Here is a 17,809-nt window from a genome sequence, read left to right on the forward strand (position 1 = left end):
GCCTTCGAGATGTACTGATATGTGATCTCAGAGGCCAGTGCCTTGTTTCGCCTTTTTAGGCAATGCAGTAGTTTTAGGCTCTCTTGTGCCTCTTTGAAGCAATTTATTTTCCTTAGATTGTCTGTTAGTTTAAAGTTGATACAGCAGAATGCACGAAAGGGTTTGTGACGCACTATAAAATTCTGTTCACTGCCAGTCAAAATTCACAGTATTTTAGATATATAGCTGAGATACGTTAGTGATCTGACATGGCAGGTGGCAATGCATTTGCTTTTCAGGTCTTTCATAAATAGACTGACACACTGGTGTCATCTTTGTTTCCATGGTAGCTCTCCATGTCTGGAATTTGATGGCATTTCCCTTATAGAAATACGTGTGAGTTAATACAAACAGAAATATGTAATTTGCTCTTGCTACAGTTGAATCTTTCTAATCCTGAATTAAGACCAGTATACCACACCAGCTATTCCTTATGTTCTTCTGTGGTCATTATAACGGAGCTGAGGTTGATATTTACAGTACTTCAGGTCTGCAAGCCAGTAGGTGGGGAACTGTATAAATGAACCTTGTAATAACTACTTGAAGTAGTGTATGGAAACATGTGGCCTTGCTATGCAACAATCAGAAAATACTGTACACAGTTCAGATAATAGTGTATACAAATGTATATAACAATGTTTAATTTGTAGACAGGAGCATGGAAAGGGCTTCCTTTCAAACTGTAATGCTGCTTGATCAGTAGGCCAGTTGGACAGTGGGTGCACTGGTATTTTGCTTTTCCATGATTTACCTTTGAGTACACAACCTTTGAATAGGTATGTTGTCCTCTGGAACAAAGCCTGAGAATGATGAGTATACCAATCAAATAAATAATGAAGAGAGTTGAAATCAAGGATCAGAAACGGCTCCTTGTAATTACAATTAATGAAAAAAAGCAGTTGTTAACACCCCTTGCAAATACATATTTAAAAACCACTTTGCACAGATCTTATGAAAGTAAATATGGCATATGCAAATATCTTGTAAGAGTGGTGTAAGTGATATTTAGCTAAAATCGTGTAATGAATTTCGATTCAGTTCTCATTGAAATTAAGAAGCTTAGTCAAGAATGAAAAATGGGATCACTCAGTGATGGTTAATGTTAATCCTGTGGGAGTAAATTTAGATGTGAGCATGTTCTTTTTTTTAATGTTAAGCCTCAGCAGTTGCTATTTTAAAACAGTGTTTTAGTCACTACATTTCTTTGTCATATTTCGCTATAATGATTTTATGTGGTTGTCATTCTAGTTTTTTTGTTAACCCTTCACTGCCAGGCTTTTCCCCTTCAGGTGCCAGGCCTTTTTTTTGGCTATTTGGGGCAGTTCGCGCTTAGGCCCTCATAACCTTTTGTCCACATAAGCTACCCATGCCAAATTTGCGTCCTTTTTTTCCAACATCCTAGGGATTCCAGAGGTACCCAGAGATTGTCGGTTCCCCCGAAGGAGACCAAGAAATTAGCCAAAATACAGCAAGAATTTCATTTTTTTCAATAAAATGGGGGAAAAGGTCTGCAGAAGAAAGCATTTGTTTTTCCCCCTGAAAATGGGATCAACAAAGGGTTTTCAGTGCTAAAATCACCATCTTTCCAGCTTTCAGGAACAGGTAGACTTGAATCAGAAAAACACATTTTTCAACGCAATTTTGGCATTTTACTGGGACAAACCCAATTTTTCCTATTTTTTGTGTTGTCAGCCTGCTTCCAGTTAGTGACAGAAATGGGTGTGAACCCAATGCTGTATCCCGGACAGCTAAACATTTCTGAAAAGTAGACAAAATTCAGAATTTAGAAAGTGGTCATTTGTGTAGATCCTACAAGGTCTTTCTACAGAAAATAACAGCTGTAATACAAAAATATTGAAATGGAGGCAAACAAAACAGCCATTTCTCACCACGTTTTACTATGTAATTTTTTCCTCTGATGTCAGATTTTCAAAAGCAATATACCTTCTGCTGGACTCTTCTGGTTGTGGGGATATATAGGGCATGTAGGTTCTTCAAGAACCCAAGGTACCCAGAGACGATAAATGAGGTGCACCTTGCAATGGGCTTTCATTGTATACCGGGTATACAGCAATTTATTTGGTAAAATATAAAGAGTCAAAAATAGGTAACAAGGAAACCTTTGTATTTCCGAAATGGGCACTAGACAAAGTGTTGAGAAACAGTGGTTATTTGTACATCTCTGAATTCCAGGGTCCCCATACTAGCATGTGAATTAAAGGGCATTTCTCAAACAGACCTCATTTTTACACTCTGGCTTACACTTGGAAGGAAAAAATGTAGAGAAAGACAAGGTGCAATAGCACTTGTTCTATTCTGTGTTCTCCCAGGACCCCCGATAAAAATGGCACCTCACTTGTGTGGTTAGGCCTAGTGCCTGCGACAGGATATGCCCTAAAACACAATGTGGACACATCACATTTTCCTAAAGAAAACTGACCTGTTTTTTGCAAAGTTCCTAGCTGTGGATTTTGGTCTCTGGCTCAGCCGGCACCTTGGAAAACCTACCAAAGCTGGACATTTCTAAATACTAGACACCTAGGGGAATTAAGAATGGGGTGACTTGTGGGGCACTCACCAGGTTTGGTTACCTAGAATCGTTTGCATACCTCAAAGTTTGGCAAAAAACAACAACTTTTTCCTAACATTTCGGTAATGGGAAGTTCTTGAATCTAAAAGGAGCCACAAATTTCCTTCCACCCAGCGTTCCCCCAAGTCTCCCTATGAAAATGGTACCTCACTTGTGTGGGTAGGCCTAGTGCCCGCGACAGGAAATGCCCTAAAATACAATGTGGACACATAAAAATGATCTATTACAAAACAACCTGTGTTTTTGGTCCCAGTTGCGGCGGTCATTTAGGGAAACCTACCAATCCCAGACATATTTGAAAACTAGACACCCAGTGGAGTCCAGGGAGGTGTGGCTAGCGTGGATCCCCCATCATTTTCTCACCCAGACTCCTCTGCAAAGCTCATATATAGCTAAAAATAAATAAATCACATTTTCTTTGTAGGATCTGTGTGCTGGCACAAATTTCCTACCACTCAATGTTCCCCTCGGTCTGCCGATAAAAATGATACCTCACTTGTGTGGGTGGCCTAGGTGCCTGCAACAGGAAAAGGCCAAAAACGTGTAGAGATTGAGGGGATAGCACAGCAAGTTGATAAGCATTTTTTTTTCTTTTATACATCTTTAGGCTGACTCCACTTTGAGGACCCACACAAGTGAGGCATCATTTTACTTGGGAGACTGAGGGGAACGCTGGGCGGTAGAAAATTTGTGCCAGTGCGGTGATCCTACAAAGAAAAGTGAGGTTAATATGCTTTTTTAAGCAAATTTTGAGGTTTGCAGAGGAGTCTGGATAAGAAAATGTTGGGGGATCTACGCAAGCCATACCTCCCTGGACTTCTCCTCCTAGTTTTGTAATAGATCATTTTGATGTGTCCACGTACTTCTGTGATGTTCCAAACACTAAAATTGTGAAAAGAAACACACTTAGGTTATGTTAAAAAGACCCCTCACCGAACCAACCAAGCTGGTGGCATGCTTCATCATCCTGGGTCCCACCCGAGACACCTAGAATGTCAAGGGTGTGCTGTGACACCGGATTATAGCAGAGCAGCATTTGTCATTTTTACCACACATATTGGTTGGATTTGGCACAAGGGTGAGTGATGGGTCAGTAGATCATTTTCATGAAAATTAAATGCAGTGATAATAACTGAAAGGCCAAAAAACCGAACCAGTGACTCACTGCTCATGGGCTGTAAAGCCGCGTCAAGGCACCAACCGCTTTACAGTCCATTCACACACCTTTCACACATGACATGCACAAGACCACTCACGCCACCAGCCGCGGGCCCAGCCCAATACAACACTCGCATCAACAGATAGCGCATTCAATGGCCCGTTACTTTCATATGCCCACATGCCTGACACAGCAATCACACCAGCTGATGGGAGAGTGTGGACTGGCGATTGGCTGACACTGCCAGCCAAGCGCCACTCCACGCACACGCCAGCCAAGCGCCACTCCATGCACACCGACATCACTTTTTTTGTTGTTTTTAAACAACAAAGAAATCACTAACTACTTATAAATAAGTACAAAACTACAAACACAAAAGCTCTAACTGAATACATGACAGTAATGCCAATGTGAAACTGAACATTTGAAAGTATAAAACAGCAGTTTACGCTCACAGTAGTTCTCAGTAATTCTTCTGTGTGTGGTAACTCCTGAAACAGCCAGCCACACACAGCCTAGGCTTTTAAGAACAGTCCGGGCAGTATATCCTGCTCTCCCTCTGGGTACCTCTTCGGGCACAGACTCTACATTTCTTAGTGGGCAAGTTTATTTTTGGGGAGTGGAAGGAATGTGATCAGGAAAGTGGCGATCTTTCAATCTAGCCACATCCCCCACCAGTGCTACACTAGGAACCCTTGCATGATCCACCATAATAAGGCTCTCTATCACGGACTCCTGAAATTTAACAAATTTCATTCTTGACTCGAGAACAATCCTTGAACACAATAAAAGCATTAAAAATTGCTAAGTGAAACAAATGTATGTCCAACTTTTTGTACCACACGTAAGACTTACGAAGAGCAGTGTAAGGTTCCAAACTCTGATCTACTCTGTCAGCACCACCCATGTGCTTATTGTAGTCCAAAATGCACGCAGGTTTGCGCACTTCCGCAACCTATTCCCAAACAGTCACAGGGGAAATACTCTCATCATGGATGGTAGTTAATATGTACACATCCCTCCTGTCTGCAGATTTCAGAGCTAGCAGCTCATTATTACGCAAGGCACTGTCCCCTCAAGTTTTTTACAGGCAAGCTCCCATGGATAGCCTGGCCGGTTAGACCGGATTGTATCACAAGCAACAGTGTCCACTCTGAACAATTCCGTGAACAACTGCACTACAGTGTAGAAGTTATCTATGTACAGATGATGACCTTTTTTAAACAGTTGTCTACCAAGTTCCCACTCAATGTTCTCGCTAACTCCAATAATGGGCGGACAACCACAGGGGTCAATACTAGAATCTCTACCAGTGTAGACCCCGGAAATTATACACATACCCTGTATTACTTTCAGAAAGCATATACATATTAATTCCATACCGTGCCCTCTTGCTAGGAATGTACTGCTTAAAAACCAAACGCCCCTTGAACAGAACCAAAGACTCATCTACAGATATTTCTTTCCCTGGAACATAGACCTCTGAAAACCGATCTACAAAATGATCAAGGACAGGCCTAATCTTAAAAAGACAGTCACAGACGGGGTGATCTCGTGGCAAGGCTAAAGCATTATCAACAAAATGCAGCACTTAAAGAAGAAGCAAATACGGATTACAGTCATGGTTGCATGAAATATAGCCGTTGCCATCCAGGGACAGTAGACCAATAAGAAGCCAGGGACGGCTTCCTTATCAACCCCATCAAAAAAGTCAAACCCAAGAACTTTTTCATCTCTTCCAGATTTGTGGGAATCCACTGGGTAGCTCTAGACTGAGTCCTAAGTCTGGCAACGTTGTCCCTCAAATACTGCTCCACATACAAGAGTCTGCTGAACAATCTCTTCCAAAAATACATTGTCCATAAACAACTGAAAGAAATTGACAGGCAAAAGGTTTTCCGTATTCACTGTACACCCTGGGAGACAAGTAAAGGCAGGCAAGTGTGGCTGCTCCATGTTTGGGGCAACCCAGAGTTCAGGTCGTCCAATGGGAAACCTTTCAGCCCCAGGCTGCTGCAATATTGGCACATCGGTGTCCTCCTCTAAAACAGGCCCTTCATCTGCACTGAGAGTGGTTTCCTCATCAGAAGATTCCTCTCGGACAGAAAACTCACTGCCAGAATCTCTCACTTCCTCCTCTGCCTCAGATGCAGAGTCAGTCTCATAATCCTGGTCAGAAGATGACTCAAAAAGCATACCAACAACCTGCTGAGCAATCACTCTGTGGCTAGCCATGATCCTTTCTAAGAAGTGTAACTTGACAAATACGCCAACAACAACCAGCACTGTCTAAAATAAGTAATAAACAAAGTGTGGCTTTATCACAAAGAGTTATGCGCTCAAAAACTATACCACTCACTTGCCTGAAAAAGCTAGACTCACCAGCAGCTACTCTGCACAGACACAGTAATCACCAATAATATCCCACTAAAAAGTAAAAAGAAAAGCACATTAGAGATAAGACAATACAAATATGATTGTGCATAAATCTAATGGACAATTTCACACACAATCCTGCCTTTAGTACACCATCTACAAACGTCATTTATGCTCCTTTGGAGTAAATTGTTTTTACTTACCTAAACATGCAATTACGCAAACCGCAGGTCAACCACTGCCAAAACCGCAAGGAGCCACAGCAAATGAAGAAAAAGCTTTGAACTAGTACAAAAAGGAGAAACACACTATTATAATCGCAAATGCAAATACTTTGCCAGTTGACAAACACCCCACCGCCAAGCATTTAGAATTGTTCCATGGTGCCTAAGTGGACTCTGCCCCCGTTGGGGGCAGATTGGCCTACAAACAGTAGGCCAATCTGCCCCCAAGGGGGGCAAAAATGGCCAACAATTCTGTGCCCCCCCACACCAAACACACACACACACACACACAACAAGATCTCTGGTGCCTAAGTGGATTCAGCCTAAACAAACTAGGCCGATCTGCCCCAAAGGGGCAGAAATGGCCATCAGTAATGTGCCCCACCACACCAAACAAACACACACAAACAAGATCCCTGGTGCCTAAGTGGATTCTAACCCCCTTGGGGGCAGATGGGCCTAAAAAAATAGGCCGACCTGCCCCAAAAGGGGCAGAAATGGCCATCAGTAATGTGCCCCCTTGGGGGGGGAGGAGGGGGGGACCCTTGCCAAAGGGGGCACCACCCCTCCAACAAAAAAATCAAAAAAAAAAAGGAAAAAAAAATCCTTGGTGGCTTGGGGGCAGATGGCCTAAACAAAAAACGGCCAATTTAGCCCCGGGGGGGGAGGGGGTGGCTGATACACGGTACTGTATTGCCCCCAGGGCAGTGACACTTGCCTAATGGGTTGCTGCCCTAAACCATTATAATAAAGATAGTCTCTGGTTCTTAGTGGGTTTCGACCCCCCTTGTGGGACAGATCGGCTGAAAAAAAACAGCTGACCTAGCCCCCGGGGAGGTGACACAGAGATACTGTATTGCCCCCAGGGAGCGATCCTTGCCTAAGGCGTCGCTCCACAAAATACACAAAGAGAACATCCTTGGTGCCTAGTGGTGGATTCCTGCTCCACGATTTCGGGCCTCGCCCGCGATCGTGGAGCAGGAATCCATTGAAAACAGGCACAGGGGGAAAGGAAAAACTATTTTCTTTCCCCCTGTGTCTGTTTTCCACCCCCAACCACCCTCCAGGAGAAGGACTCACCTTTTTTTGCTTCCTCTCTCCTATTGCGCTGAAGCAAATGGCTTCCAGCATGTCCCTGGCACCATTTGATGTCGTTGGTGCACTGTCAGCGTGCTGATATCATGAGATTGCCGGGGTGGAAGGGGAAGTGTTTCCCCTTCTATCTCTGACGGGGGTTGTGGGTGGGAGAGCACTCCCCCGTGGGCTTGGGTGCAGGATGAGCTGGTCTCGTCCCCGCACATGGGATCCGTGGCCGAAGGTGAGACCAGCTCATCCCTGGTACCCAGGGGGTTAAACATAAGCAAACAAATGGTGTCAAACCTTTCCCTCATATGCAATAATCTAAGATACTGGTCTTTTGTCTTTACAACTGTGTAAGACATATCAACAGAGCTGCATTGACTTGTTGAAAAGCTTTTCTTGTTAATGATTTGTGCAGGTTTATTTTTCTGTACAGACCTGTTTATGATTTAAGTGATAATCAAATATTTATTTTGACTTCTTTGCCCATAATATTTTTTTGTCACATCCATTTCGTTGGCTGTTTCAATCACATTAATCGCTTTAGTATATAGAAAGCTTTCCAAAGACACCTCTCCATAGAGAGACAAAGGCCCAAAGACTGACCTCTTGCGTATGTTACAGGAATCTCTTCAACAGTCAAAATAATTTTTTTATTTATTCTGTTTGTTTAGCATTAACCTTTCTTCACACAAGCTGTGGACTATGATACAAATAGATAAAATAGGTAGATTAAAAAAAGAAAAAATATAAATAAAGTCAGTTAACACAATTATACAGTATACACCTGCTTCAAAATAAAAATCAAGTAACTGGAGAAAGGTAGAACCTACACTTGAAACAAGGACTTGGGAATCTCTAAGAAAATCAATACTAAGTAATCAGTTTAATATCATCATGACTGTATTAAAATACTATATAGAAATTGCTCCAGTCTGTTCTCATACTCAGTCTTTGCTGCAGTATTCCTAAGGAAGTGTTAACTTGCTAAAGAATTTACAAACAAAATAAGCATTTGCAAACCCAATATGTCTGGCTTGCATTTCAAGATCAGGCCCAAAACACTTTAAAAGAAAGCCTGCAGTAGTGAAAAAAGAAAACCATAATTATTGCTTTAGTATGCAGCGTGTCTATGACAAAAAGAATTTGTGTGATAATTTGGTATACCTTTGAGATGTAAAATGGCTCATGCATGGCTGTGCAATCACTTCATAGGAGGCATAATGTTGTTCCAAGCAGCCTGTAGCATTTGGTGAGAGAGAATGCATACAGTGGGCTTTGGGACCACCCAAAGGAGTATGTTTTGAATAAGTGCTACCAGAAGGAGGCCTTCAAAATAGCTTAATTGTCAAGCCAGACCTCCTGATGTGAGAAATATCTGGTCTGGCAGAAGAGACATCAACCAAATAATCGATCATTTACTTACAATCCGATGGCAGGTTGAATACTGAGTAAACTTAAACTAGGGTTGAAAAGAGTAGTTTAACCGAATGATCCAGATCTGCCTGCTGTCTTGAGCTAGAGACTGAAGCGGACTCCTAAATAATGTTTTACTACCTACCCTATGTTTAAACTGGTCTCAATATATTAGTTGCTTGGTCAAATCAGCCTTTCAGTAACAACCAAATTGTCTTGTTTATAAAGTCACACTTCCTTATGTTTTCCATTTTTTTTTCCAGAGTTCAACACTTGGCACATTTATTTAAACGCTCATATTCAGGTGTATGGCTCAGTCTATTTAGTAGTACTTAATTCATTTTATGCTCTTGTGAAACATATTCCTCTTGATTTAGGATGCAATCTCTTACAACTGTCTCTGTTTTTGTTTAGAGAGTAGTGTTTGTTTAGAGACGGGTATAATAGTTTTTTAATAGCTTTTCCTTCCATGTCAAACTGTCAAATTATCTGTTTCCATTTATCACAGGTTTGATTTTCCTACCTGGCTGACCTTTACTGGAGAATTTGCTGGGATTGTTGTTTTCTTTGAGATTACCTCTCACTCATTTACTCTCATCCTAATCATTCATCCTTGGGAGAACTTTGAAGACCGATTTTCATGAAGTAAGAAGCAAATTAGCCATTCAAGCAGTCCTTCCATGGTGCAAGGATGGTGATTTCCCACCAGAAAGGTAAGCCGCTCAGTGTAATGAGTCTTTGCCCTACTCTATGCGCTTATGGTTTCAAGACCATTTATTGAACTGTTGTGAGAATATATGCCACAAAAATGCTATTATTATTATCATTGAGGATATATGAAACTCATAGGATTTATGTCTGTGAAATAATGTATAATATTGAGGAGTGGAGGAGGGTAAATAAGCTCATTACATTTTCATTTGATTCAGAGCTTCATGGAATTTGTTAGGGTTAAGAGACTATACCAAAAAGGACGATAGTAAATAACTTGTGAGCTGCTCTCATAAATTACATTAAATTAAATAAGGGCGTTGGTCTGGTTTGGTTTGATTTTTCTTATGAATTTTTCAATTTTTGATTCCTAGGACTCTTTAAAGAGCCATGGCAAAGCACTATAGAAGTCCAATACATGGTAAGTATGCTGTTTGCTGTACTTTCTTTGTCATTAATCTGATGTGGAATGAGTCCTGTATGAATGAATGAAGACTGATGCTCTCTCCTATGGTACACTTTTACATGTATGTAACTATGGCTACCAATTAGTTTGATTTATTGTGTTTGGCTTCATTACAAGCTTGACATTTCTTTTCTAACATCCATACTAGTTCCTGCAGATGAAATACACACTTTGAAGCAAGACACTTCAGACACATTCTTTTGGTGTCTCCCATTTTTACCTCCAGCCTCCCCTGCTATCATTTGTTATTGATTTAGCTTTTTGATTTACTTCTATAGGAGTGGCCAACATAGTGTGCTCCTCTTTTGCATAGCCACTTAGTACAATTGTTGCCCTAGACTTTGTCTGTATTCTGTCTGTAGTGGTTGTTTACATAGTGCTATGCTGTCATTAGGTGAGTATGAACTAAGGATCTGATGTGGGGACCCATTTAAGATTGCCACCTCACTCCATGCTTTCTATGTTCCCTGTTATGCTCTTTAATATGGCAATCTAATGCATTCAGGAGTTGTACTGTTGGTTTGCGTCTTTTGAGTCAATTGGACTAACACAACTTAAGTCAATGGTTTGAAAAAGAAAATCACAGGTTTTTAAATATGATGGACTAATAACGTGGTGCTAGGTGTCAACCCGATGTGCCTCCCTGGAACGGTGGAGGGAGTTCTGCTGCTACAAACACGTAAGAATAAACTGATACATTTGCACCATTTTATTTGAATTTGTGAAGTAATACTACATCTTCTCAGATGAAACAATTTAGAGTAAACGGCTGTAAACAGTTCTGTACCGCAAGAAATTGTCTACTATACCAATATGTTTGTTGATTGACACATTTGTACTTTTGTCACTTCCTATCCCTATCTTGTAAAATAGGTGTAACTGTGGCACATACAAGAAATGCAATTCCCTATCAAATTCCTGATCCAAACCCCTCTGTCTCCTTAATTCCTGAATGCAAATTATCCCACACTAAAAGGTTTGGGTAGTAGATATGGAATTTAAAGAAAGATGTTCACTAAGGAAAGAGTAGAGACTCTGGAGTGTATCATAGTAGGTGAAGATGAATATTTACACATCCAGCCGGCCAAGAGATTTCTATAGTCCTGCATCTATTGAAGTTTGAGATGCTTATGCCCCACAAAATTCCATGGCGGTACTTTAGGCTATGATAAAAAGATACCCTAGACTGAACCTCCTGTATATACCCAGTAGAAAACTATCGGGGCATCTTTCACTGGCTCTACTAGCTGTTGTCACACTACGTGGATCCCAGTTCTGTCTGCTGTAGCTTCAGTGAGTGCTAAGTGCCCATTCCTTTCAGATCAGGTTTGCCATCCTAACACTAACACAAACACTTGAAGTAAACTATTTGCCCTAGGTAGGAATACATAATAAATCATTTTCCCACATCTCTTACCTGTGGCTTAATTAACAATGTTCTACTTTAATCCTCAGCACACATTAGCAAGCCTCTACCACATAGCAAATGCCACACTAAAACTTAATAATTCTTTAGTGCCCAAATATTTTGAAGCCAATGGTGGTGTTGTTTTTATTGAGATAATTCATGCATTCATTATTTCTCGCATGTCGCCTCTTTTTCTGGTAATTTAGGCAAGTATAGTTTATCACCATATGTTTATGTTGCCGGGTGTCCTTTTTAAATATTTAATTCTTCGCCAAGCTTAGTTGAACAGGAGCATTGCAACTTCTTGATGTGAAAGGGTGGGAAACTGTTGGCATTGTGCCCCAGTTCACCAACATTTTGTTTATCTTGATTAGGACTTCATTGTTGTTAATGACTGACTTAGTGGTAGGTTGGACGATCCAACATATTGAGGAGAGCTTACCTCTTTGGTATTTGGCCACATCCTTGACATGCTGTATGGTGCTGAAATACCCAGCAGCTTGCCTGAAATCACTAGTGTGATCTTCCTTTGTTGGAGATCCATGCTGAGATTCCTAAGCTGGAACGGGAAATTGACAGAGGGGTTGCTGGCACCACCACTGAGCCGGCTTAGAGGGCTTCCGCAGGTGGGATACGATTGGCAACACTGTCCTTGGGGATGTCCAGGCGGGAAAACACATCTTGTCCTTTAGAGACCTAGAGGTCCGCTGTGACCGTCATAGAATGCAATTCCACAAATATCTGCAACTACGCCAAGCACTTCTAGCTAAGATACAACCCAACACTGAGTTCGCAGAATGTAGTCCCCTGGAGGCCTAGCTGCTGATGGGTCATATTGATAAAGGTGCAATCTAACATCAACGCATTCTAGCTATCTCTGCACGCCTCCGGCTGATTCAATTAAATTACCTACATGCAACATACCTCACCCCTATACACTTGCACCTTGCTGGCGGGATCCCCAACCAGCTTGCTTCCACTGTTCAAAGACCCCAGCTGATTTCTGCCATGTAGTCTGGGCTTGCCTGGTTATTTCTGTGTATGGGCAGCAAATAGAAATGGAACTTTCTGGGGTTTTGGAGCAGAACCTTGACCTGTCCCCCAGGCTGGCCCTGCTGGGCATGGTGAACGAGGTTCGCGGCTCCTGGGCTGACTGTACACTTGTTACTGTTGGACACATATAGGAAGTGCAGTTAATTCACCACTACTACCTTTGTTATGTTCTATGTTTGCACTCTACACTTGTGGGTGTTGCTGCATTAGTTGCTAAGTGGGACATTGCCCGGAAATGGAACTCCCCCAGCACTGTGTCCCTAGCGGAATGGAGAGTGGGAGTGGACTGGTGTGCTCAACTTGAAAAATCGATTTATACGGCATGAGACTGTTCACTGAACAATGATAAGATATGGGGGAGATGGGAGCCTACTATGGTTTGGAGATGTGATTTGTCACTTGGTTGGTTATAATGTGAAAGTGAAATCTACCTGTACTTGTATTTTTTACCTGGTGGATTTCAAAAACTGATAAAAATGTTATCAAAAACATCTTGATTGGGACTAAGTTTTAAGTCACACACACTCACAGATCAATCTTTCTGAACCGGTGCCCAAGAAGTAACTAGTGATGACTTTTCTGGACCCCGAAAAATTGCAGTGTTGAGGGGGTTACCTTGTGAAAGACACCAGAGAGCAGGTAGGTAGCCTTGTGTTAAAGTTTAATAGATAATGAAGCAGAGATGATCCCTGAAAGAGCTGGTTTGGCAGTTTTTGTGTATATCCAATGGCCAAGTGAAGCCACTTTGTGACTTTATTTTTAACCTTGGGTAACAGTGTATTGCATAGACTTTGGAGTTTATTTGCATTAATTGACACAGTGTACATCTTTTGCATTCATTGGCTTAGTGGAAGTCTTTCACTCATTGGTTAAATGCAAATTTACACTTTCTCGTTCACTGTTCTGCCTGGGTCAGACTCTGCATATGTCATACTGAGGACTGTTCCGGTGGGAAACGTGTCACCAATGCAGGGCTGGACTCGAAAGCTCATGCTTTGTTTGACAAATGTATTTTTAGAGCAGGGTCAGAATGATTCTGTGTTGCGAGAGTTTTTAGAATCTCTGCTTCGCGACTTGAGGCTCCACGACTAACATTATTTGCGTCATCTCTTTTTCTGGTCGCTTGTAAAAATAATGGCTGTCAAGTTTGTGATTCTGTTTCTTCATTTTGAATCTAATAAATGCATGTAGGTGTATTTATGCTGAATACCTAAATGTCGAAGTTACCTATGTTAGGAGACTGTCTTTTTATTATTATTCCCCTTCTACCCCCTGCACTTGTTTATTCCTAATGCAATGGATACTGCCCCATCTGTTGTTCACGCTTGTGTTTTGTTTTACATGCCTGTTAACATTGTCCTAATTTCTCACTTTGCCACATTCTTTTCTTGGTTTTTCCTCTGTTGCCAACCTACCTGTTGTATCCCCTACAGAATTACAGTGGGATTTGTGTCCACCTCTTATTAGTGAGTGGCTTTTTGTCTGAGTTCCCTACTCTTGGTTCAATTACTTTTCTAGGTATTCTTTTGTTTGCCTCACCCAGTCTTATAGTGCGTAAGGAACTATTTTTTCTCTCTTTTGCCTCTCCTGCTTCACCCTAATTTCCTGTTCCTTCTCGTTATAAAAATGTTATCAACCCCTGCTTACCTTTAGCCCCCTCATGTTCCACCCACTGCTATATCATTGGGAGCCCTCTGTAAAGGTTTTTAAATGATTGCACACATGTGTGCATGCAAGAGACCATCATGGATTTTTTATTCTGTGAGAAAATTCACTTCTTGATGGTTATCTGTTAAGCCTCTGCACACAGAATGGCCTTCTTGGAATGCCTTTTCTAACTACAATAGAAAAAAACATTGCAAGCTGTCTGCCGTGCACATACATGCACTAGGGCTATCTTGGAATTATGTTTCTTAAAGCAAAAGAAAACCTATTCCAAGATGGTGCAGTGCATGCATGGTGACCATCTTGGAGAGTGATCTTTGCTTCAAGTAAAATCATTCTAAGATGGTATCTGTGCATGGCCAGCTGTGAGGAAAAAAACAAGCATAGGCATAGTCAACAGGTCTCTATTCAGTTTATGTTTGCGTTTCTAGTGCGACTAGCTACTCTCCTGCATAAAGCTGCTATAAATTTGCCGACATCTTGGTTGATTTTTAGTGCTCAACTACAGCAGTTTCAGCACCAAAAAGCATTTTTAAAGAACCTTAGCTGTCTCTTGTTTAGAGATCTATATCTTTGTGTTGTAATAGTAACACTTGTTGCGGTACCAGAACATGAGAACAGTATTACTAAGACTGTCCCATCGTTCCACCTTGTCTTCTCAAATAGATTTATTGCAGGTTAATGATTTTAGTTTTATAAGAATGAGTCACTCTCATGCACAAAAACGATCATTTGGTTTTAAATGAATATTTAAACTACGGGACTGATTTAATGTTGTCTCTATCCTGAACAAATGAACGTGTGGGTTGAAACATAGGACGTATATACCCCTTATGGTTGAAGCGTGTTCCTGACTGCTGATGAACAGGACTCCGGGCAAGAAAACACGGTTGAGGCAGACCTCTCTTTGGCACTGGACATTACGTTAATACAGAGTGTGCAAATTGAGAAAGTGGTGGGCACAAAAGAAGTAACATCTTGAAAGAGCCAGACTGGGAAAGCATAAGAGTATTTTCACACGCCCATTATATGAATCTTGGTAAATGAAGATTGGATTTGTGTACTCCATAGTGTATGCCCTGAGTTCAGTGTACTGCTGACACCCTTTCCTTGGGGCTTAGACTGATTACTGAGAATTGGGTATTTTCTTAATACAGTGTTTGCTGGTTGTATTTCTGCAGGTTTGCATTGAATCAGCAGTGCCCTGTAGCTGATCCAGGGTGTGCCAGCACTGTTTAAATACAAAAAGAAATAATAATACGATGGCCTGCTCTAGTGTCAACGCAGGTGAAACTTCAATATTAGAAGTCCTGTTTAAATAAGGTAGTTTTGTTTGAAAAGGTTGTGCTTGGTGGCAAAATCTGAAACTCTTGTGAGATGCTTGGTTTCCAGGCACGTTTGATTTTAACATAAAAATGTCTAAAAACATTGGGTAATTTGACTAAATGTGTTCCTGTTTACACAATATTTTACCATATTATTTTTTTGTGGCAGAATCCAAATGCTCTTGTAGCTGGGTGTTACCTTATTACACATTAGTAGCAAGTTGGTTAATTGCGCATGTTTATAAAAAATTGTTACTCTGGTGTTCTGTGAAGTCGCACCTCGATTGTGTCCAAGGATATGTATAAAAGTATATTAAGCATAGAAAAGTTAATTAAAATTTAAAACGCCCCCCGAAAGAAGACAATATTCTAGTTTGACTGTGCTAAGAATTTATTGACAAGCTGTTTGTGCTTGAAGTTAGTAAGCCACAACCCTGTGCTGCCCTGTAATCTATAAAGGAAGTAATTGATGCTTCTTTTTGTGTACAGAGGACCACACCAATGGAAATAATTCATGGCTGCAGGTGCATAGTTTTTGTATTATCTCGGAAAAACTGAATATATATATATATTTTAAAGTTTCACAATGTCCTTTATAAGTGATCCTTCATGACAAAGTGGCTCGCCTAAGTAGAACATCTTTACTGAGGTGTAACCCCTTGTATTGAGCAGCATTACCTTCAAGAAGCAGTTACTACTTTTCAAGACCCATTGATTGCCTTCTTTGTTACTCTAATGGACTTGGGCCTTCTTTTCAGTTATTGGAATGTGTGCACCTCTTTTCCTTGCGAAACCTTGACATTTTAATGCCTTGTTTGAGGTTCAGCTACATGATATAAGTGTGTTTGTGAAGAACCAGCTATGTGGCAAGTTAGCAGGGAGAAAATTGGTTCAGCAGTCGGTGGAATCTTCTAAACTATACCAACGAAAGTTGAGACCCAGTCTGTAGTCCGCCAGACTTCATTAGTTACAACTCTTTCATTTATGGATTCACTAGTATTTCTAGTGCCTTACACTTGATCCCTCCAAGTATCAAATCTACACTTACCTGTATATTTGTACTATGACACCATAGTACAACTGAGGTCGATATTAAAAAAATGCAGTATTGCGGTAGGAACACCAGAGTGAAGGATCAAAGCAGTCAAATGAAAAAGGTCATTAATAATATTGTATTGCACAAGAAAAAGCATATTTCAATTGCATAATAAGTTTCCATTTACTTTCATAGTACCGATTAAAGAAAAGAATATAAGCAAATCTCCAAAATCTGTTCAATATGCCACATAACAGTAGGGCCTTTTAAAATATGTATCCAGCTCATTAAGAGGCTTGATAATGGCAGATACAAATCGAAGGTGATGACTTCGGGATACAAACGTGAATAATAACCATTGCTGAAAAACGTAGCTGGAGTATCTTTTTTGTCCAAATATAAGCCCTGCAAATTCCTGTGATTAAAGCATTAGCATTCATACTTCCTCCAGATGTTGCTAATAAATGAGGGTTATTTGCTGTAATTATTGGACTGGGCACCTTTCTAATATCTTATTGTTGGACACAAATATGTTTTTGGGTGCTGGCCACTTATCCCCCAGACTTGATCCTAATCCCTAGTCTTTTATACAATAAATTATAAGCGTGATTCTTTTTAAATGTGCTTTTGGCCATTTGCATTGGTAAAAATACCTGGCCATCGGATTGGATAACATCTTAGATGTTAATGTTTCAACAGAGAATGCAAAGTTGAATTTGAAGTATTCGTCTGTGTGGAATGAACCTGACATGCACCTCTTATTCTTAGATAGGCTACCACAGGGGAATGTGATGCTGGATTTAAAGCATCTAATCCACTTCTGAAGTCCAAATCTTCATAGGCGTAACAATGGATGAGGGACTGCCAGGAGATGTTTTACTTTGAGGGTGCAGAATCTTATTTTTTGTAGCGTAGAATTGTAGTACGAGATGGTAAATATGTTTGAAGTATTTTTGAAATACCTCGTATATATAACGAAGAAAACAAAGCATATTTCTGTGAGTGTATGGTTCTAGAATAAGTTAGGAAAGAGATGAGATTTGTCTAGGGATGCTCATTAATTTCTGAAGGGATATCTTTCTTAAAGGGTGCTAAATAATCTAAACTTGTTCTAGGAGTATAAGTGGCATCATTAGTGAATGTATACGGAAGGTAGGGTTTGGGCATCGATGAATAATCTAGCCAGAGCAGAGGCTTTGCTAAAAATTAAACACAATGTTCAAGTGTTATTGCTGACAGGGAAGGCTGTACACCCAAATGT

General features: G+C 40.7%; 1 protein-coding gene across 3 annotated transcripts in view; it reads left to right on the top strand.

Annotated features, from left to right (window-relative positions):
• Positions 1 to 17,809, top strand: part of WDFY3 (WD repeat and FYVE domain containing 3) — a 1,200,521-nt gene that overhangs the window by 108,196 nt on the left and 1,074,516 nt on the right. For all 3 annotated transcript variants that reach the window (XM_069236246.1, XM_069236255.1, XM_069236264.1), the window contains exons 2-3: positions 9,393 to 9,597; positions 9,970 to 10,016. The gene's annotated coding sequence lies outside the window, so the exon portion shown is untranslated. The remainder of the gene's footprint in view (positions 1 to 9,392; positions 9,598 to 9,969; positions 10,017 to 17,809) is intronic.

The sequence above is a fragment of the Pleurodeles waltl genome, chromosome 1_2 (genome assembly GCF_031143425.1).
Source record: "Pleurodeles waltl isolate 20211129_DDA chromosome 1_2, aPleWal1.hap1.20221129, whole genome shotgun sequence".
NCBI lineage: Eukaryota > Metazoa > Chordata > Amphibia > Caudata > Salamandridae > Pleurodeles > Pleurodeles waltl.